Raw genomic sequence first — 23764 nt, 5'->3', positions numbered from 1 at the left:
GTCCACTGAGATAAGATGCCCCGGGTGCAGCACCAAAAAGAAAGAACACAACACCCCTTACCCCCCCCCCCTCTACCCCCGTGACGGCGACACACACACCCCCCATTCATTCAGCATGCACACTACAGTTGAAAGAGATGTAAGGTCCTCAATGATGCCGGGCACACCGCCGATGGCAAACCAGTGGATAGAAAGGACACCAAGGGGCCCCATATGTGCTTAAAGTTTTTGTAATTGCCGAGGAAGATGTCCGCCATTCTCTCCAGACTCAGAAGCCTCCACAGTCTCGCATGCCAAAGGGAGATCGCCGGTGCCTCCCTCCGCTTCCAAGCTGCCGCCAGAGTAAGCTTGGCTGCACCCAAGCAAAGCCAAAGAATCTTCTTATCCGCGTGTGTCTGGTGCTCAAGACCGGGGTCACGTAGGCCCAGGAGTACAAAAGCCAAAGAGTTGTCAATAGGGTATCGCAAAATATCTTTGATATGAGAGAGAATCTCATCCCAGAATGGTCTGATGATTGGGCAATCCCACCAAATGTGGCGGAAGTCCCGCAGAAGGCCACAGCCCCTCCAGCACCTATCTGAGGTAGCCGGGTAAATACGATGAAGCCGGGCCGGAACCATATACCACTGCATGAGAGTTTTTAAATGTGCCTCCCTCAGGTGGATCGAGTGGTTGAATTGGGTCAGATCCCTCCACAGTGTCGACCATTCCCCATCGGTAATGTCCCTCCCCACCATTTCCTCCCACTGTTCCATGTAACGCGGCCTAGGAGACAAAGCAGATTGGAGCAGCAGTCGGTATAGGAAGGAGATGGCTCCCTTCATGGTGGACGTCTTCAGCAAGAACGCCTCGAATTCGGAAGGAGGCCGCGTAGCTGCCTCCCGCACTCCCGATGACGTGGCCCAATGTAGTAATTGGATATGCCTGTAGTTATCAGTTTGCGGCACCTGGTAATCCCGCATGCAATTAGCGAAGGTGAGAGGCTCAGAGCCGTGAAACAGATGGAGCAGCGCCCTGCATCCACCTTCTCGCCACGCGTCAAAGGGCCCCTCATCAAGCGCCGGCGGGAAGGCCGGGTTGAAGTGCAATGGAGTGAACGGAGATGGGAAGGTCGTCCACCTCTCATCGCCCACCAAAGTGTCCCATACTTTCAGCGTAGTACCCGTGGGAGTACTGAGGTACGCATTCACTGGACGATCTCTCTTCGGCTTCCAGGCTAAATCCCAGATAGACCGACCCGCCACTCTACGGTCCATATGTAGCCAGTGTTTCTCAGAGAACTGCTGCGACCACTCCACCATGACCCTCAATTGGGCCGCTTTATAATATAAGTGCAGGTCTGGAAGACCAACCCCGCCTTCAGATCGCAGCCGGCGCAGGAGTGCGAACGACAAGCGCGCCCGACCCCCTTGCCAGACAAATTTCAAGATCATCGTTTTGAGTTGCCGAAAGAAAGAGCTTTCCAGTGGGATAGGCAGGGCCTGGAAGAGATACAAGTATTTGGGGAGGAGAACCATTTTAAGCGCGTGCACCCTACCTAACCGAGTCAAGTGAACTCCCAGGTAGAGAATCGAGCCCGAGGCCCAAGCCAATGGCGTCAATGGCCTCACCTGAGCAACATCGGCCTGCGACAAGGTCAGATTCAGAATGTAAGATTTGCCATAGTTAACCTTGAAGCCAGCTACTCCCTCAAATTCACGCAAAATATTCCGGACACAAGGTAGGGAACCAGCAGGATCAGCCAACGAAAGCAGGACATCGTCCGCGAATAGGGAAATCTTGTGTTGCTCACCCGTGAACGGTATGCCCTTCACTCCTTCATGTTCCCTCACCGCCATTGCCAGAGGCTCAATGCTGAGCGCGAATAACAAGGGGGAGAGGGGACACCCCTGCCTGGTGCCCCGCGAGTGTGGAAAAAAGGCCGACAGGTGGCCATTCACCGCCACCCTCGAACGTGGGCTACAAAAGTTCGCCTGTACCATAGTAATGAATTTATCAGAGAAGCCGAGTGCTCGCAACGTGTGAAAGAGAAAGCCCCAATCCACTCGATCGAAGGCCTTCTCTGCGTCTAGACCCACCAGTACAGCCGGGATGCGGAACCTGTCCGCTTTTTCGATAAGGTGAACTACTCTACGGGTATTGTCGTGAGTCTGGCGGCCCTTAATAAAGCCGGACTGGTCCGGGTGTATGATCGCCGGAAGCAGGTCCTGGAGACGGCTGGCCAGAATCGCCGAATAAAGCTTCGCATCTATGTTAAGCAAGGCTATGGGACGGAACGAAGCACATTGCTCCGGGTCCTTCCCCGGTTTTGGCAAGACCGTAATCACCGCCTCTGCCATAGTCCCTGCGTTCACTCCGGAAGTCGCCATATCATTAAAAAGGGTAACCAGAAAGTCACACAGCTCAGTCGCACATGTCTTGTAGAAGACCGCTGTGTACCTGTCCGGTCCCGGGGCCTTATGCAATTTCAAATTTTTGATGGCGGAGAGAACCTCCTCCCTCGAGATCGGCGCCTTCAACACGTTGTTCCACTCACTAGAGATCTGTGGTAGCGGTAAGTGTTGTAGAAACTCCCGTTGCGACGCAGCGTCCAGGGCGTCGCCCGTGTACAGATCGGCGTAAAAGCGTCCAAAAATGTCCGCCTTCATCCCGTCGCGGTGATGTAGCACTCCCGCGGAGTCTCTAATCCCCCCTACGTATTCCCTCTCTCTCCTGTCCCGCAATTGTCGCGCCAAGTGTCTGCCCATCTTGTTGCCGCAAGAGTATGATTGACGCCCCAGTCGCAGGAGAGTGAGCTCGGCCCTATTGGCATAGTGTGCCTTCAACTTGCCCCGTACCGCCGTCAACGGGCGGAGGGTCACTCTCGAGGGGTTGCTTTTGTGAGCCCGCTCAAGCTCGAGTACCTCAGCCTCCAAGGCTTCACGTTCCTTCCTCCGTAATGTGTTAAGCTGCGAGTTGAGACCTAGGCACGTGCCCCTGATCGTTGCTTTAAAAGCGTCCCACGTGGTCGCCAACGAAGTGTCCGACGGAGGGTTGAGGACAAAGAATTCGCGGATAGCAAGGAGCAATGCCTGGTTAGATACATCGTCCCTGACCACCGACGCTGGAAAATACCACCTCCGACACGTAGCGTCAGGTGGCGACCAACGAAGATTGAGCACTAAGAGACTGTGGTCCGACACCGAGATCGGAAGAATGGCGGCATCCAGCACGTTCCCACGAAGGGACTGGCTAAGGAAAATGTAATCCAAGCGGGAATAGGAGTGATGCACATGTGAAAAGAATGTATAGTCCTTCGTAGAAGGATGAAAAAAACGCCAGCCATCAACTAGTCCCAGCTCCCCCACCCCTTGCTGCGTGGAACCAGAAAACACCCCCGTCCCCGCCCTGTGTCCCCCTGAGCTGTCCAGATCCCTGTCCCACACCAAATTGAAATCCCCCAACAGGAACAAGTGCCCTTCTGCAAAGTCACCCACCCTCATCAACAGGTCCTGCAAGTACTTATTCTGGCCAGCATTGGGCAAATACACCACCACAAAAGTGCACAATCGCCCTTGTATAAGGCCTTTAACCATGAGCCACCGGCCCTCCTTGTCGTGACGGACCTCCACAGGTTGAAAGTGCAATGCAGCTCTGAAGAGGAGTGCCACGCCCCTATGTTTCGTAGCAGCGGAAGACCTATAAATAATGGGATAGGCCCTATGGCGGAGCCTCATCTCATCCTTCCGTGCCAAGTGTGTTTCTTGCAGTCCAACAACATCAAGGTGGTGGTCCACTACATACTTCAAAACCTTCTGCCGCTTCTGTGGTGAATTCATGCCCTTAATATTCCACGTCCCTATACTAATCGGCATGGCAAAGATAAACCCCAGGAACCGCTCTCAGTACGCCAAGTGACCCCCTCCCCACAGCCAGGCCAGCCCTCACATAAGCCATGACCAGCAGTTGCCAATCTACCAGTGCAACAACATCCACAACACTAATGTACACGCACACCCGCAGCCACACCTCAAACGTCCCCCCAGTCCAACCGTCACAGGTCCCCCCCCAACATCCCGAACTCCCCAACTCCCATCCCCGCCCCAACCGAGACTTAACCAAAAACAAAAGCAGAAACAGAAAACCAAATACAGAATCAGTACTCATCATGTCCAGAAGGCCGAAGTCTGTAGGAGGCCTTCCGTCCAGGAAGCAGGCCGGAGGGACCAGTACACTATCCCCCATGGCCATAGTCGAGGGTGTCTCCTCCAAGAGTACTTTCACACCCCTCAACCAGAAGGCCCGAACCACTCCGGCGCCGATCCATCACGATGAGGAGGTCATGCCGCTCCGGAGCTGTGCTGTGAGTCAGCTAGTGTGGCCGATGCCACCGACGCCACAGCGCTGCCCCGCTCTTGTAAGCTGGTGGAGAGGTCCGGTCGCTGTCGGGCAGGTGAACCACCCACCCTCTGCCAGGAAGATGAACGGTGGCGCCTCCGAGATGGAGAGGCAGTCGCGGCCTGTGATGGCGGCCCATCTTCCAGGCCCAGAAGTTCCTTCGCTGCTTGAAGCGTGCGGATTTGATCAAGACGATTCTGCCACCGGAAGATGATCCTAAACGGATGACCCCAGGAATAGGCGATGCCCCGTTCTCTCAGGAATGTGGTCACCGGGCGGAACTCTCGCCGCTTCTGCAGAGTAGAGGCCGCCATATCCTGGTACAGTTGGGGGCGGTGGTCCCGGAATTGTAGCGACGTGAGTGTTCTGGCCTTGCGAAGGATCCGTTCCTTAAGCTGGAAATCGTGGACGCACACAAGGATATCGGGGGGGGGCCGCCGCCGCGCCGGGGCAGCCCTACCCTATGCACTCTGTCCATTTGAATCTCCTTTGTGTCCTCTTCATCCAATATTTGGAGGAATAATTCCTGGACATATCCCCGCAGGTCCCCCGCCTCACCGTCCCATGGCACCGCCCGTATACGGATGTTGTGTCTACGGGAGCGGTTTTCCAAGTCCTCCGTGTGCAACTGCAGGTCCAGATTTTGCTCGGTGAGGCGAATGATATCCTGCTGCAGCAGGTGCATGTCGGTGGCCACACTTAGGTCTCGGTCCTCCAGGGTCGCCACCCTCTCACCCAAGCCGTCAACATCTCTGCGCACCTCCCGCAAATCGGAGGCCAGTTGCCCCCGGAGCTCGGAGATGTCCTCCTTAATGGAGGCAAAGAGTTCAGTCATGAAGGCTTTCGTCGCCGGTGCTTCGTCATCCGACTGCTTCGAAGACCCACTAGCTCCAGGGGACGCCGGGTGCTGGGAGGATTTCTGGGCATTATCCTTTCCCTTGGCCCGCTTGCGTTGCGCGTTAGACATGGCGGCTCACAGCGTCCCGACCAAGCGCCCCGTGGCCTAACTCGAAGGTGGTCTGCGGCGCTCGGCCCAGGCTGGAGCGGGCGTCCAAACTCGAGCACCAGAGTTCACTCTACAGGCCGCAGCTGTGTCGAGCTCCACGTGTACGGCAGTACGAGCCGCGGTCCCCACACGTGCGCAGGCGAGCAAGAGTCCAATGGCGGCCACGCGCAAGTGCTGTCGATGACTCCCAAGCTTCCTCCGGTCCCCACGTGGCTCGGGTCTCGCCGGGATCCGTTGGTCCGGTGTCGCTCACTACCTCCAGTCACGGGCAGGGAGATCGCTACCGCTCAGGTTCATCACCTACAGAGTGCAAATGTCTCGTACCACCCCCCGGCGACCACTGTGGGGTCCTGAACGCCAAGCCCCGCGATTCCGCACTCCTTGCGGGCCAGGGGGCTCCAAGTCACAGCTGCCGCCAGACCTCCAGCCCGATGACTCTAAGCGCCCCTGCTCCTTCTGCTAGCTCCGACGTCTCCAGGCGGGACTTCCAGGGCTCCGCCTTCCTCCTGCGCCGGGTGTTGAGATCAGGAAAGGCCGGGGTCGCACAGGCCGCGGAGTTTGATCGATCTCAAGGGCGAACTCGGGGCCTCACCGCTCCAGCAACCACACCAGAGCAGACCGCTACGTGAGGCAGACCTCCCCACTACTTTTGAGGCGGGTTCGCCCCCTCAGGATCGTGCTATTAGAAGCTTTGTCGGATCAGCGCCGGAGCGGCTCGAAAAGGCGTCCTACTCCGCCGCCATCTTGGCCACGCCAAATCCTGACATTTTTTTCATCAAAAACAATCTAACTACTCCTAAAAAGAAATGGGAAAATAGTAGATAGTAGACAGCCACTTCCTAAAGAGAAGCGCTCTCAATACAGAGGTAGATCTCCTCAAAAGGAGCACTCTGAAAAGAGGTATAACCTTAGAAATAGGGATAATTGAAGAAAACCTGATAGATATCAAGATACTGATACATGTTCCTCTCGTACCTTTGAGACTTCCTCGCCGAAATCCAAAAGAAGAGGACGATCAGAACACAAAGAAGAATGCATGAAGTCCAAAGACGATCAACACGTTCCAAAAAATAAGAAAACTCAATTCTACAAAAAGAAGGTAGCAAGTATTAAAATCAGACATGCCGAGTATCTTGAGGACACAACTCAAGAACGGGGAGTGAACCCCTTCCTCTCTAAAGCCCTTGAAAAATGTGTTCTGTCTCAGCTTGATAACCATATCTTCTCCTTCAATCTTCTTGATGCTCTCCAATCTGGTTTTAGAAAGGGATGCAGCACCGAAACAGCGATGCTCAATATCACCGAAGACTTTCATCGCTCTCTTGATAAAGGCGAATCCTCACTGCTAATGCTCCTTGATCTATCGTCTGCCTTTGATACTGTACACCATCCCACCCTGCTTAACACCCTAAAAGATCACTTTGGTTTTGAAGGCACTGTCCTCAAATGGTTCTCTTTCTTCCTTCAGAATAGATCACAACAAATTAAGCTCAGTCATTGTCTATCCAAACCTCAACCTGTCGCTCTCGGGGTCCCCCAAGGGTCTATCCTCTCTCCTACCCTTTTCAACCTCTTTATGGAACCCCTCACTCTCTCATTCTCAAACAAGCCAAAATCAGTTACCACCTCTACGCCGACGATACCCAATTATACTACAAGATTAAACCCCACAATGACATCCTTCACCTCAATGACACTCTGCTGAAATTTCAAGCCTGGTTCCATCGGAACCATCTCAAACTTAATCCTAAAAAAATCAAAATCATCCCTTTCACCCCCAAACACACTTCCCTCTCCATTCAACTCTGGATCAAAGACATCAAAGCACTTCATTGCTCCCTCTCCACCTTCAGCTCTGTCAAATCCCTTGGTATCAGCATCGATCAGAATCTGACTCTCATCCCACACATTAAAAACACAGCCAAAAGTGCTCTCTTCACCCTGTACCACCTCAAAAAAGTTAACCCTTCATTCCAGCTGATGATTTCAAAATAGTTGTTCAATCTCTTGTCCTATTCAGAATCGACAATGGTAACGCCACTCTGGCCGGCACCCCCAAAGTCCACCTGACACAGATTAAATCGGTCCTCAACCTAGCCGCCAGACTTATTTCATACAGTAAAAAATTTGACCACATCTCTCCTGTCCTCAAAAATCTAACCTGGCTCCCAATTGAAGGTTGAGCTACCTACAAGATTGCTTGCATTACGCACAAAGTTCTCCACCAAGACACCCCTTCTTACCTTTCAAGCAAACTACAAAGAGCAGGGAGCACTAGATACCTTAGAAGTACAAACTCTCTTGCCCTTATCCTTCCTAAACTGAAATATAAAAAGACCCAATCTTGTGCTTTCTCTGGTAATGCCCCTACAATCTGGAACTCACTTCCCAAAGACCTTCGCTGTAACCCCTCCTACCCTCTCTTAAAAAAAAGACTCAAAGTACTTCTCCTCAATAAATATTGGGGCTCTTAATGTTCATCAATCCTGGACCCGCTCCACACCCTTCTTCTATAGGTCGCTCTGTTACCCCTCTCCCCCTTCCATCTCATCCTCCCCCACCTCATTCTCCTCACTAGCGCTATTCTCAACTCTCCTCTACTTTCTGCTCGCATTACCCCTATCACTGTCTTATAGCATTGCTCTTTTTTTCCTCTTTCAACTGTATATTGAATTTAATATGTTCATTTGTTATCACTATGTAAAGCGCTCTGATACTCTCGGGTCCAGCAGCGCTATATAAAACCTTTTAAATAAAAATAAGTAAAATAAAATAAAACCATAGCTTGCAGGATCCTGAAACATCATCTGGAGACAGTGGATCTGAATGAATGCATTCAGTTTGAAACTGCTGACACCAGAGTTAGTGTACCCCATAAGTTATATGAAGTAACACTCCAGATAGAGAGGGACATAACTAGAAAAATAAAAGCACTCTTTTGGGAAAAACTATTTAAGAGTTGTGACATCCTTCTGGCTGAAAAAGACTGGCCACCTGAATTTGTCAGGGAGTGCCCACATGGCGAAGAGATTATTATGCCAGCCTTCTCTAATCATATTCCTATTCTTAAAAAATACACCTATGCCAGAAAAGGGGCTGTGGCCCAGGCTCGAGCATTATATAAAAATCATGTGGGATGGGATGAGGACTCTCCTCACCATAAAATTCTGTAAAAAAATCAACCTACTGCTCAGAGGCAGTATCCAGTAAAGCAGGAAGCTAAAAAACAAGTCAGGGAGATCTTTGATCAACTTGAATACCAAGGGGTGATTGAAACATGCACCTCGTCAATGAACAATCCTTTGTTTCCTGTCTCCAAACCAGCCAATACATATTGTCTAGTTTTGGACTACAGACATTTAAACTCTTGTTGCAAAACTTTTGCAGTACAAAATGCACACAGTGCAGCACTGATGAATTACATCATTCGCAAAAAATATAAAACTACATTAAATATTTCAAACGGTTTCTTCTGTCAAAACATTGCACCAGAAAGCAGGTATTTGATGCTTTCTCAATAATGGGGACACAACAACACTTTTGTCATCTCCCCAAGGGATTCAAGAACAGGCCTGGATTATTTTCAGCCAGAGTAACAGAGTTACTACAAACGTATGATGATAAGGCATTATCTTATGTCGATGACATCTATCTTACAGGTGATGATTTGGACAGGCACTTGAGCAGGGTGAACACCATAATACTTTGGATTCGGAAGAGTATAAATTCAACTTTAAAAAATCAAGAATTGCCCACCTCAATGTCCTATTCTTAGGATACAAACTTTCAAGTGAAGGCAAAAGTCTGGCAGTAAACCTTTTAGAAAAATGTGCGCTGCTCCAACCTCCAAAAACGCCGAAAAACTTACAGTCAATTCTAGGATTCCTAAACTTTGGAAGAACTGACATTCTGAATTACGCAGAAAGGGTTAAACCTCTCTACGAACTAATTAAACCTGATTTCAAACCTAATAGTTGGACTCAAAAACACACAGAAATTTTTAGTTCAGTACAAACTGACATGTTGGCAACAGCACAAACATGCGACAATGTACGCAACCTAGTAATCCGAATCATCCCAGGGAGATGCGGATTCACATACCTAACCTTTAATGAAGGGGAAAAGGTACCAATAGCTTACAAGTCACACTTGTACACACAAGCTGAAATGAAATTCACTTCAACAGAAATAATTCTGACAGCGGTTCAGACTGCTGTAGCAAAGGAGAGAGCCCTCGCACAGGGTAAACGCATGAAAGTCGTTACACCTGTACCTGCCTTAGAGACAGTGACAAAGGCAAGCATTCCAAATGCAAAAGCTCTACATCCAAGATGGATACAATGGGTTAATTCTCTTGCTGCAACAGACGTTGAATACGTTTTTGATCCCTACTTGAAAACACAAGAATATCCTCTGCCTACTGAAATTCTACCTCTAGAATATTACGGCTGTATATTCTATACAGACGGATCAGCACAGCCCACGGTTGGGGGTAAACAAGCTTATAGTGCAGCGTGCGCGATTGTTAAAGGTCGCTGGCGCGATGGTAAATTCGGACCTATGGTCACAAAAACTCAATCTCTCGGAGACTGTACAGCTCAGCGAGCTGAACCCCAAGCTTTCAAAATAGCGCTTGAAAATACAGATCGCGAATTCCCCAAACTCATAGTGTGCGATTCGTATAACTGCGTCCAGAATTACAATGAATATCTGCAGACATGGGTTCAAAATGGTTTTAAAAACACAAAAGGTGGGACAATCAAGCATAAAAAGCTTTCAGAACAAGTAGTTCTTTTGCAGAAAGAACTACAAAAGACTCACATGATCCATACACTGAAACATCAGCAGGATGGCGTTCACATTGAAGGGAATTCCTTGGCTGATGAAGCCGCGAAGGCAGCTGTGCAAACGGCTTCTGTAGCTACAATCAATTGTTAAAAAAAACAATAGACGGTGAAACCATGCTCGCTGTCAATGCCACGAGCAAAGGCAGCAGAGCCGCGTTACCTCTAAATTATCCACTCGAGTATACATACATAATTGATCCAAACTCTGTTCCTTATGTTCGAATCCCTGGAGTGGGGGATAGGGTAATTCCAAACAGGAACTGGAGAGGTGCTCTGATTCATGAAGCACATATGGGAGAGGATCTGATACATCAAGGAATCTCTAAATCTCTAATAGAATTAGAAGAGATGTACTGGTGGCCAGGGATGAAAGCTCACATGTACGAATTTGGAATTAATTGCGATGACTGTTACAAATACCCCAGCTTTGAACACCACCAGATTCCTGATTACAGTGTAGCCAGCCCAGTATAGACACCATTGTTAGATAGCATTAGACTATCCACGCTCAAATGTCCCAATGGACAAAAGCGGTCCCACAAATACTAGGACAAGATTAATTTGGATGTGGCCTCAGCGCTCGGCTGACTCCCGAACTATTATAAAAGATTTGCGAGTCTTTATCGGCACATACACAATCGGCACGCTACATTCTGACCAGGGTCCTGCGTTTAGCTCTAGGGCTTACAAGGAGGCCATGGCCAGCTTGGTCGTTGCATTGCGGTTTTCGAGTCCATTCCATCCTGAGGGAAATTCGGTTGTGGAGAGATAAAACCGCGACATAAAGCAATCTATAACAGCTAGGGTATTAGGTTCGGGTGATGGGTGGGTCAAACATCTAATAAGTGTCCAACGTAGTCTTAATAACCTGCCATGAAATTCTCTGGGTGGAATCACTCCATATGAAATCCTTTTTGGCACTAGAATGTTGGTTGAAGACCTCGATCATCACACTTCAGTGGTGGAACAAAAACCCTTTGATATCAAAGAACATTTGGCTGTTTTACAGGACTTAAATGAAACAAGAAGAAGTCTATGTAACACCAGCAAAAAGCCAACGGCCACTGAAGAAAAACCACCTGTCCCAGCAAGAGCTGTCTGGATTCCAACGATTTGGGATCTGGTCAGGGAAAAAATACCGGACAAGAAGGAATTTGGGCCTTCTTACAGAAAACCAGTACCAGTTCTAGCAGTCCACAGATCAAGAACAGTGCTACTGCCGCCCCTAGCTGGAAGAAAGAAGAACCAGTCTGTATCAATTGACCTGGTAAAACCACACCATGTGGCCGATAATAAGTAGTAGGCCCAGTGGGCTCCAAAGATGTAGCAGACGACCAAATCTTGCTACCATCCAAGAGGTTCAAACTGAAAGACTCATCACCTTTGAAGATTCTAAAGTGAGAAAAGAAGGACTATGCAACAAAGCCATGGAACTTGTGCCTCTTGAAACCCAAATGACAGTTCATCAAGAAACTCCTGTCTACAATGATGTAGCATCTGACTATACAAACATGTCAAGGGAACAAGCAACTCCAGCGATTTCAAAGAATCGGGATGTAATACCAACTATTGACAGAACTGCCTCTGGCTATTTTATCAACTTTGATAACTTTTCTGAGGATCCCAGTGAGCCTCAAACAAAGCCAGCAAATAAAACTTTCAAGGAACAATTAACGGAACTTTGTCAAAAGCTTGCAAAAACATATCTGGTTTCACCATGGGTTGAATTTTGGATTGGATTAGGTGTATTTTATCTCCTGCTATGGCTCATTCTTGTTTTAAGTTTGGGAAAGATGATACATGGAAAATACATTAAAATGGACAGCGCAGTAAGAACATCAACTTGCTTCTGAAGCCACACAAATCATTTCATCGTGAACGAGACCTGTCATCAGTGAACATCACAGTGGTTCCTCTACCTGGTGGAATAGCTTGGGATACAACTGAATATGACATTGATGGCCCTGTCGAGCTGCTGAAAATTCCACACCAATTTAAGGTTTCCTTGAGTGATTTTGTTTCACTCAGCACATTTTCTGATGATTGGGACTTTGAAACTGTTAATAACATGATGGCAGACTTAGAAATGTCAGCACAGTTTGCAAAACATGAATACTTAGAGGGTTCGTCAAATTATGAAGAAATGTATTGTTTTAATCATTTTGGCCATCATTACTTGCATGAATCTGCAAACCCTAGAAATGTTTTAACTTATAATCAATGGGAACATTGCCCAACACCTCCAAAAGGTAGTTCTAAAAGATTTATCAGAAAAATTCCATATTTTACAGGTTTTAATGTTACAAACCCAGAAAGTCTTTACTTTAGAAATGTGAATAGGACAGGCATGAAAAGTATGTTGACAAATACTAAACAAATTTATTCTGCGGCCTTTTATGCTCAATTGTACACCTTAGGTTTTAACTTTTGGAAAGACAACATTGAGACAAAAACTGTTTGGGGCACAAAAGACTGGCAGGTACAAGGTTTAGAAGCATTGTTCAGAGCCTGTATCATCCCAGAACAAATTATGTTTTTAAATGACACTGTTCAACAGACATCTTGTCTTGGCATTGCTAAGATAAAAGAATTAAACAAACCGTCCATATGTCGTCCAGACATCATCTTTGCTCTTCAGCAAATGGAGGTCTCCGTATACAATTATGCGGATGACCTCCAGCTCATATTTTCTCTCTCTCACTCTCCTGACTCTAAATCTAATTTCCAATCCACAATGCTCTTTATTCGGGACTGGATGAATCACAACCACCTGAAACTAAACCCAGATAAAACAGAGCTGGTTTTGACAGGTGGTTGCTCCAGTCCCTGGTCCCCCCTCTTTTGGCCCCCTTCCCTTGGGCCCTCTCCATCCCCCTCTTCCTCTGTTAAAACGCTCGGTATCAAAATTAATGACCAACTCACTTTGCACTCCCAGGTGAGCTCGGTGGTTTCCTCCTCTTTTCTATCTCTCCGCACCATCCGCAAGGTTTCCCGCTTCTTCTCCTTCACGGCCCTAAAACTTATCGTACTTGCCATGGTCGTTTCTCGCTTGGATTACGCCAACGCTCTTTACCATGGCATGCCTGCCTACAATGTACGTCGTTTACAGCTGGTTCAGAACCAAGCTGCCCGCTTGGTTTACAACCTCACCAAATCCCATCATGTCACTCCCCTCTTGAAATCCTTGCACTGGCTCCCCATTTGTGAACGCTCCCAATTTAAGGTGGGATGCCTCGTCTTCCAGGCCCAGCTAGGCTCTTCTCCGGCCTGTATCTCTTCGGAGATCAAGCCTTACGCCCCAGCCAGGGAACTTCGCTCCTCTTCCCAACATCTGCTGATTGTTCCCCGCTTTCGCCGAAAAAAATGGGGAGGTTCTAAATTTTCCACCCTTGCCCCCACTTTCTGGAACTCCCTCCCAGTCCAAATTAGATGTTCCACCCAATACTCACTCTTCAGAAAGGCTTTAAAAACCTTTCTATTCTCTAAAGCCTTTCCCTAATTAATCTCCTATTAGTCCCCCCCCCTGTTATTCTTGTCTCTCAAGGACTTGGCATACTGTAGCGCCATGGAACCGTCAGGTGTACGCGCGCTTTAAAAATAATTTAAAACTCAAACTCATGTTTTTAAATGACACTGTTAAACAGACATCTTGTCTTGGCATTGCTAAGATAAAAGATTTAAACATCCATACCTAAGCCCACACCTGATAGTAATTCAACTTTGGATGAGGAGGTGGACGTAAATTATATTCTACAACAAAACAGATCAAATCCTGAATGGAAAAAATGGTTAATCTGGCCCACAGACACGAGTAACTGTCAAGATAGATTCCTGAATAAGACACAAGGGTTCACAGTAACTCGCCCAGATCCAAGGTATATCCAAAATCAACATCCAGGGATAATAACAACTTATAGTGCAGGTAAACTATGCCATGAGTGGCTGCAGAAATCTACACTTCCAGAAATAAAACAACACTTATCTTTGCTTAAAGATGGCTTTGATTTACAAGAATTCCTACTAGGACCTCGTAATCCACGTCATAAACGTTTCATATTCAACAGTATATTAAAACACATACCAGCAGGCCTGTATGAAAGGTTGGGTAAAGAATACATTAAGTCGACCTGGGATTTACCATACACACACAAATGTTGGAGTGGGGGAAAGGAGGTATTTCTTAGTGGTAAAAATTGTAAAAACTCACTAAGCGGTACACTGTTGTGTCAAGGTATTAATTTATACGGAGCCTGCGAAGGTTCTTCCAATAACCTTTCTTGCCACCTGCAGGGTTCACCCATAGCTGTGATAGATTCAATTTTCAGGGAGCTCTCCAATGGTAGCTACATTATGTTAAATGATCACAGCTGTTGTGGAATGATGCCAGGAATAGGCTATCTTGTTACCGTGTCAGCCAGGGTCACTTGTATGCAAGTATTGTTTTCTAAAACCAAGACAGGCTGGGAGTCGCCACTATGGCCTTCACTGAACATCTCTTCTATATGAATTGATACTTTAAGCAGAATGAAAGCCATTCTTTTGCAAACAACTATGCCACTGACCTCGTCCAAAAAGACGTATGATCTGCAAGATACATGCATTATTATCAACAAACTGCCCAATACATTTCACAGAAATGTTAGGTTGTATCTTTAACATGTCTGATACCAGCGGTATTGCACATGTATTTAAGATGATTTTTTCGGGACTGTTAGCACCATTTGAAGCAGTCCTGGGCATTTTCCCTAACTTTGTACACTCTGTGTTCGGCTGCCTGCCTCTCATTTTGGGACTCATAGCAGTGATAATATTTTTATTCCTCCTGCTCCGGCCACCAGCGATGCCCGAGTCAGCATGGAGAATGCACTCCAGGCCATGAGGTATTGTGAGAGAATCACACAGATCATTGGCTCATTTGAGAGATCTGAATACCACATGGTTCCTGCCATTCAGACTAATCTGGAAAGATTGTATCTTACCTGTTCTACGATACCTGCTTTGTGGAGAGGAATGCGTGTTGGATGTCTGTCTTACACTACCATCAGTTATGCCAACGGATACAGACGCATTGCTGGGTCTCGTAACGGCTCATGTGTTGTGATGCCCCCAACGGCTACCAATCCTGATGACGGCATTCATTGAGATCTCACTGGCAAATACAACTGGAGGTGAGATACGCTGACCAACAGGCACACAGTACCATCTGCTATGAACATTGCTAACGCGGCTGACGCTGACGGCGAAGCTTCACATCTGTGCACAATTGACCTTCTCAATGAAGTGGTTGAACATTCACCTACTATGGTAGACGATTTCTTGCCAGCCTTATTTTTAACATTTCTTTTTATTGAAACAAAGCATCAGTAAAAAACACAGTACAGAATAATAGTGTCACATTCAACTTCTCTCCCACGGGGGTACGGGACACAAGAGTACATACACGTCAGAATTCATATGGGGCTACATCAAAAACAGCGTTCCTGGGTGGCACACAAATCTCGCCTCTATATTTATTCCAGGGTCCCCATATTGAAGCCCACTTTTCCCGGAACATGCTCCAATTTAAGTTATTCTTCCAGATCTCAAAGCTGTTCTGATCCCCACTGCTGGGCAATGTTTCTTTTCGCTATCATGAAACTCAATGTGACCCACTGTGTTTGTGCGGAGTTAAGGTCAGTTGGTTCCCATTGGTTAAGGAGGCACCTCCTCGCCTCTGGTAGCAAGGAGACCCCCAAAACCTCATGAATAGTGTTGTGAATCTTACGCCAGTACTCAGCAATATATCGACACTCCCAGATAACATGGAGGAACGTCCCCACAAGACCACACTTCCGTCTACATTGTTCGGTATCAGACAGACCCATCCGTACAAGGCGGGCCCCCGTAACATAGACCCTGTGTAATATTTTTAATTGAACGAGCTGCAACCATGCAGGAATGGCAACCACTTTAGGAGAAGACACAGCCGATTGCCAGTCCTCATTATCGAGTTCTATTCCATCACGCACCCACTTGTCCTTCAACTCGCTAAGTAGGTCTGCCCTGTGGTTAAGCAGCTTCTTATAGATAAGGGAGATCGTTTTTTTCGAGAGCTGACCATCTAAAATTCTATCCACAAGGGGTGAAGCCTCCGGAAGGTCAGCGTCCACAGGCAAGGCCGCCTTTAGTGAGTGTCGAATTTGCGCATAGCGAAAGTACTCAGATCTCGTCAGCTCGAATTCAGTCTGCATGTCCTCAAATGACTTAATCCTCCAGTTACTCCAGACGTCTTTAATAGTGGAAATTCCTATTAGGTCCCACTTATCAAAGCCTCTTGCCTTCCAAAGCTTACCCAGCCGTTCCGAATCAAAAAGTGGGGTAGCTAACGTCAACTTGTCCCTCCAGCCCAAAGAACTCGTGGCATCGTGCCAGATCCGAACCGCATGCCTATTTGGTCCTGTCAAATCTAACTTCGTTGGCTTAGAGTGCTATTCCTAATTATATCTGCTTCCAGGTAGGAGCCATCTATCCATGGCATAGCCGGGATCGGCAACGGGGCAATATGTTGCATGGTTGATCGCAGCCAGCTGGGCAGACCAATAGTACTGTTTAATGTCTGGGAGGGCAATGCCTCCATTATACCAGGGGAGCGTCAGCTTTGCTAAAGCGATACGGGGTCTGCCCTCCCATAAAATGCTACGCTGCAACCCCTCTACCTCACGGAAATAGCTGGCCGGCACTACATCCAGGGAATTCTGAAGGGCATAAAGGAAACGAGGCAGAGCCATCATTTTAAAAAGGGCGCTCGCCCCAACAAAGAGAGCGGAAGGTTCCTCCAGTTAGCGATGTCACTCCTAAGTCTTTGCAAAGGTGGGAGGAGATTCTTGGCGTGCCTGACTACTGGGTCAAGAGATATGAAAATCCCCAAATACTTGAACCCGTCTGTACTAATCTGAATGGGACAATTTCACGGGGGAATCAGGGGCTCTCCTTTGAGAACAAACAACAGCGATTTACCCCAATTAATGGAGAGTCTGGAGTTCTTACCAAACGAGGCCAGGATGTCACACCCAACAATTAGGGATTTACGGGGAGAGGTTAAATAAAGCAGAATATCATCCGCATACAAGGAAACTCGGTCCTCCCAATCAGGGGACCACCAAATACCGCGGATAAATGGCTCCCAGAGCAGCCAATGGTTCAAGGGCCAGCGAGAAAAGAAGGGGAGAGACGGGGCAGCCCTGCTGAGTGCAACAACCAAGACGAAAGGATGCTGATACCCGATTATTAACGACTATTTGGGCGAGTGACTCAGTGTATAACAGGCGCACCCAGCCTATAAATTCAGGGCCAAATCCAAATTTAGTCAGGAAAGCCCACAGATAGGACCATTCTACTGTATCAAAAGAAGCCTTGGTTGCACCAAGCTAAGCAATAACAGCCGGTACCTGCAGGGTGTGGGCCCTGGCTATCACACCATGCAACCAACGTAAATTCAGAGCCGTGTTTCTATGGGGAATAAAGCCCGATTGATCTGGGTGGATCAGCCCGCTGACCACTTTCACCAGCCTATTGGAGAGAAGCTTGGCCAGAATTTTGGGCTCAGCAATCAATAAAGGAATAGGTCTATAAGATGCACAAGCAGTTTTGGTCTTACCCACCTTATGGATCACCACCACTGACGCAACTCTCTGATCACTGGGCAAGATCCCTTTTTTTCCGGGCCTCAACAAACATCACTTTGAGATAGGGAGCCAGCTTATGGGGTCTGAGCTTATAGAGTTCAATTGGGAGTCCATTTGGTCCCAACGCTTTCCCTGAATTCAAAGAGCGAATATCTTGAGCTATTTAATCAGTTGTGAAGGCACCGTCCATAAAGTTGCGTCCTCACTGGACAGGCAGGGGAGCCGTATGTCATGAAGCAACATATGAGAGTCCTCTTCCGGTCGATCAGAGACCGATGTATAAACTGTTTGAAAGTATGCAGCAAAGCTATCGACAATACTCTGGGGATCCGTAAGCGAAGCTCCCTCCTCTGTAACAAGTTCTGGGACGACTCGGTCAGTCCAATCCTTTTTATACAACCAAGCAATTAGTTTCCCTGCCTTATCCCCAAGGTCATAAAGCCTGCCCTGCTGCTCCCTGCCAAGAGCACTGGCACTATCAGTGACCAGTGTTTTATAATCATACTGTTTAAGGCTCAAAAGATGCAATTTAGCCTGCGTTACCTCCTGTTCCAGTTCCCCCTCCAAACGACCGATCTCAGTCTCTACTTCAACAACCTCTCTATTCCCCTCCTTCCGGGCCCCAGCTATCGGTGACAGAGTCTGACCCCTAATTATCGCTTTGAAGGCTTCCCAAAGAGATATGGAAGAGGACACCGACCCTTCATTATCCACAAAGTAATCACCTAAAGCTTTAATTAGGTCTTTGCGAAGCTTGGGGTTACGAAGATACCAGGGGTTAATGGGGGCTACTCTACCTGCCGTTCCCGATGTGATAAAAAGCCGTAACCAAAGTGGGGAGTGATCCGAGATGCCCCTAGTGAGATGAACAGCTTCAGTGAGGTAAGATGCCTGAGCCGCAGGAACCAAACAGTAGTCCACGAGGGAGAGGCTGCCATGGACACCAGAGTGAAATGTGTACTGCTTCTGATCCTGATGAAGCAATCTCCATCCGTCCACAAAACCCATTGCATCAATAAAGTCGTGTAGCCATCACATGGCGCGTCCCATATCACATGGGGGTGTCTATCCATAGCTCCAGACATCACTGCATTGAAGTCGCCCCCCAAGATCAACAACCCAACCGGCAGTTCGAGCAGAAGCTTTCCCAAATCAGCAAATGAAGTGGACTGCATTCCCCGGGGGACAGTGACATACAAGAGGGTAAGAACCTGCCCTTCCCATCTACCTGTAATGCCAACATATCTGCCCCTATCATCTTCCCACGTGGAATCTATCACCAAAGGGAGCGCCTTCCGCGTCAGGATACCCACCCCTCTGGAACCAGATGTGAATCCCGCATGGGCCACCAACCTGTACCCCATTCTGTGCATAACCTTACATGAATTATAGACTAAATGTGTTTCCTGAAGTAAAACCACATCTGGTGCCTGGTGTTTAAGATACTGAAGAACCACACTACGTTTAATTTTGTCCCCAACCCGTTCACATTCCAACTCAACACCTTCAGTTCCCTACCCCCCATCATCATGGATGAAAAGGAAGCGACAATCCTCTGCCTGCTGCAAGCTACTCAAGTACAATATACTGATGCTAACAACAATATACCTAACTGGTGAAACAAACTTCCCTCCGCAACTCCCCCCCACCCGCTGCCCTGCCCACTAGGCTTAGAACTGCCCATTGAAAAACGCAGAGTGCCTGTCACCCATAACATTCAAGAGAAAGAACAAAAAGGGTACTTAGGGGGAAAAGTCATAAGAGCTCCGGTCAGCACCCATAAAGACATAATGAAAAGTCTGTTAGAATATAGTTATACAAAACATTTTGCCTCACGCCCCGTTGAATCAAAGGATACAGCATGGGCGACCGCGGAGGCTAGGAGATGTCTCCTCAACATTTGGGAACCGTTCGATCACAATGTGGCTCAGACGCAGTGGGTGACCCTTGGCAACATGGTGGCCAAACGCGATATCGCGCAGAAATGACAGACTCTCCTGCCTCGTGCAGCTCCGGTCGCTCCCCCAGGCTCCCTGAACTCTGGGTATCGTAGCGCTAGCTTATTGATTGCACCCTTGGCATTTGTGCTCCGCATTTTGGTGACGCTTAGTAGCATTCTCGTGCCCACATCACGCCAGTGATTTTTATTCTTTCATGTTCATTATCACTTAAGCTGCGCGATTTTGAAAGCAAATTGCAAATTGCCTGCTGCGCTTGTGCCTATTGTTGTGTCAGCCCGCTTTCAAGTTTAACTGTGCCTCTGCCCACTTGCACGTTTCTTTTCCCTGGCTGCCGATCTTGAAATATTTGTTGTGAAATACTTCCGGCCATTTTGTTTGTTGTTGTGCCTGCCAGCCCGCCCCTCCACCACGATCACACCTCCCTGCAGCCCCTCCCTCGCTCCGCCCCCTCCTCTCTCCATTTATGACTGATGCCCCAACGCGCAGCGTCCACGCGCTGCGGCCGCGCCGAAGGTGCGCCAAAGGTAAGCCCGTCTACGCCCGTCCGCGCCAAGACCGCGCCCAGCGCCAGACCCCCTGGTTCCCGCAATGCCCAGCCCACTCGCATCACTTACGATGCCACCACCCTCCTAGCCCTTAACCCCGGCCATTCCCCCAACTGCGTCCAGGCCGCTCCTGGACACACCCATGGACCCTTCTCTTGCAACTCCTGCAAGTTCGACGGCACCAAAAACAACTCCTCATCCACCAACACCAAACAGAGACCTGACACCAACCACCTAAAATGCATCCTGCTCAACACCCGCTCGGTCCACAGACACGCCATCGACCTCTGGAACCTACTAGACACCATCTCTCCGGACGTCGCCTTCCTAACAGAAACATGGATGAATGCCTCTTCAGCCCCAGACATCACCATTGCCATCCCGGAAGGATACAAGATCATCCGTAAGGACCGCATCAAGCAAACAGGAGGAGGCATCGCTATCGCCCATAAGAACTCCATCCGCATCTCAACCAGCTCAGACGTCAACCTTGCCAGCGCCGAACACCTCCACTTCCAGATCCACACCGACCCGAAGACCACACTCAGAGCACCCTCCTCTACCGGCCCCCAGGACCCTGTGCACAATTCAGTGACGACATCATTGACTTTATCACCCCACACGCCCTCCCCTCCGAGGACTACATTCTATTGGGAGACCTCAATTTTCACCTGGAAAAGAGCAATGACAGCAGCGCCACCACCCTTCTGGACAATCTCGCCGACCTCGGACTCAAACAACTTGTCACTACCCCCACCCACATTGCAGGTCACACACTCGACCCTATCTTCACCTCCAGCAAACATGTCTCATTCAGTCACACCACAGCTCTTCATTGGACGGACCACAGCTGCGTTCACTTTATCTACAATAAGACCACAATCCACAACCATCCTCAACCCACCCTGCGAAGAAATTGGAACAAAATCACCATCGACCAGATCTCCTCATCGCTTCTTCTAAACCCCCCCACCCACTCCTCAAACCCCGACCAAGCAGCCATTAACCTCACTCAATGGCTATCCAACAGCGCCGACATCCTAGCACCGTTGAAAAAACGTCAAATCAAACTAGGCAGCAAAAACGCCTCCTGGTTCAACGATGATCTTAAGAAATCGAAGAAACTCTGTCGCTCCCTCGTGAAGACCTGGAAAAAAGACCCAAACACCAGCACCAGGGACGCCTTCAAAAACGCCACCCGCATACACCACCAACTAATCCGGTCTGCCAAGAAAGCCGCATTCAAAGACCGACTAGACAACAACGCCCACAACAGCAAGGAATTATTCAACATCGTCAAAGAATTTACCAACCCATCAGCCAACTCCAACGACATCACCCCCTCCCAAGCCCTCTGTGACTCCCTAGCTTCCTTCTTCCACAACAAAATCGCAGACATCCACAACAGCTTCGACAACCGACCCGGAGACCAACCCACCCAACCTTCTGCAGGACCTTCACCCCCCTTGAACATCCTTAACGACTGGAACCCAATCTCCACTGAGGACACCATCCGCCTGATGAACTCCATCCACTTAGGATCCTCAACTGACCCATGCCCTCACCACATCTTCAACAAAGCAGACTCCATCATAGCACCACACCTCCGAGATGTCATCAACTGCTCCCTCAACTCCGCCACCTTCCCGGAAAGCTGGAAACACGCAGAACTCAGCGCCCTTCTGAAAAAACCCACAGCTGACCCCACCGAACTCAAAAACTACTGCCCCATCTCGCTTCTTCCATTCCCGGCCAAAGTCATCGAGAAAGCTGTAAACAACCAGCTCGCCGCCTTCCTCGAAACCAACAAATCCCTCGACTCCTCACAGTCCGGATTCCGAGCCAAACACAGCACTGAGACCGCCCTCATCGCTGCAACAGACGACATTCGAACTCTACTGGACAACGGAGACACAGTCGCCCTCATCCTCCTCGACCTCTCCGCTGCCTTCGACACAGTCTGCCATAGCACCCTTCTATAGCGCCTCACAAACGTCGGAATCCAAGGAAAAGCACTGGAATGGATCACCTCGTTCCTCGCCGGAAGAACTCAGAGAGTGCGCCTCCCACCATTCAAGCCAGAGGCCACTGAAGTCATCTGTGGCGTGCCACAAGGATCTTCTCTCAGCCCCACCCTCTTCAACATATACATGAGCCCCCTTGCGGCCATCGCTCGCCAACACAACCTCAACATCATCTCCTACGCTGACGACACTCAACTGTGTATGTTTTTATCTATGATTTAGGAACCATACAATGCTCATACAGTATTATTTTATCCTACTCTTTATACTGTATGCATTATATTTCACAACCAGTTTTACGATTGTAGCAGTTGAGAAAGAAGACGGTTCAATAAATCCTTTTTTGAAAACGCCCGTCTATCTATTTCTCTGCAACTGGTGAAACGTAGCATGCACAATTGACTGAGTGAAATATATATCTATTGTTTCCATGACTCTGAAGATCAGTTTTATCTTGGGGAAACAAAGCTGTCATGTTTATACGGTTGTCAGAAAGTAATCCCTTCTTGTGAATTAGAGAAAGTGACCTCTAGTTGGCACTCACAATTAAGTCTAATATATTCGATAGAGACCTAGTCGACCTCAGTCCTACGTCTAAACTATAGGATATATTATTCCAATGCGCAGAGCCTATTGGTAATATAGGAACTACACTACAACAAATCCTTTACGATGAAGGCCCCAACTTCTAGTAGCAGGGCCCCTGCACCTCTGTAACCCCCACCTGCGACAGTCTCCACATAACACCAGTGGGGCACCTCACAGCAGCGCAGCGTACAGAGGCCCCAGAGTGGAAAGGGCGGGGGGGGGGGACATCCAGCAACACACCAGTCGTTAATTAACAGTGATTCCAGGGCCAGCCGCATGCTCATCACCTCACAGAGCCAAATAGTGACAGCTTCCGCCATGCAGCGCAGCCTGCGCTGTCAATTCAACAGGCATGGCAAGGTATCCACAAGGAGGGAAGGGGGGCTCCCCCAACAGTCCAACGATACTCCCAGAGGCGACCACTATGCGCAGTCCAGCGCCACAGCTCCCCCACCTCAATACCAGCAGCGTCACTAACCTGCCTCCACAGAGAAGGAGAAAGGAGAGGGAGGGGTCCGCCCCCGCCAAAGCAGCCTCTGTGCCGCTAAACAAAGGAACATCAGGGGGGGAAAGGAGAAACAAAACCCCGGAGGTAAAGTCCATTGAGATTGGTGGGGGGATCCACTTTCCACCCCGGGACTGGCGCTACACTGCAGATGTGGCGTTCACCAGAGCCGCAGCCACTGCCGCACTTCTCTCCGCCGCTACTGTGATCTCGGCTCTGATCACCCACCCTGAAAGCGCAGAGCCAC

The sequence above is a fragment of the Lissotriton vulgaris genome, chromosome 6, assembly GCF_964263255.1.
Source record: "Lissotriton vulgaris chromosome 6, aLisVul1.2, whole genome shotgun sequence".
In the NCBI taxonomy this organism is placed as follows: Eukaryota; Metazoa; Chordata; class Amphibia; order Caudata; family Salamandridae; genus Lissotriton; species Lissotriton vulgaris.
Note: the sequence above shows the minus strand (reverse complement) of the source record.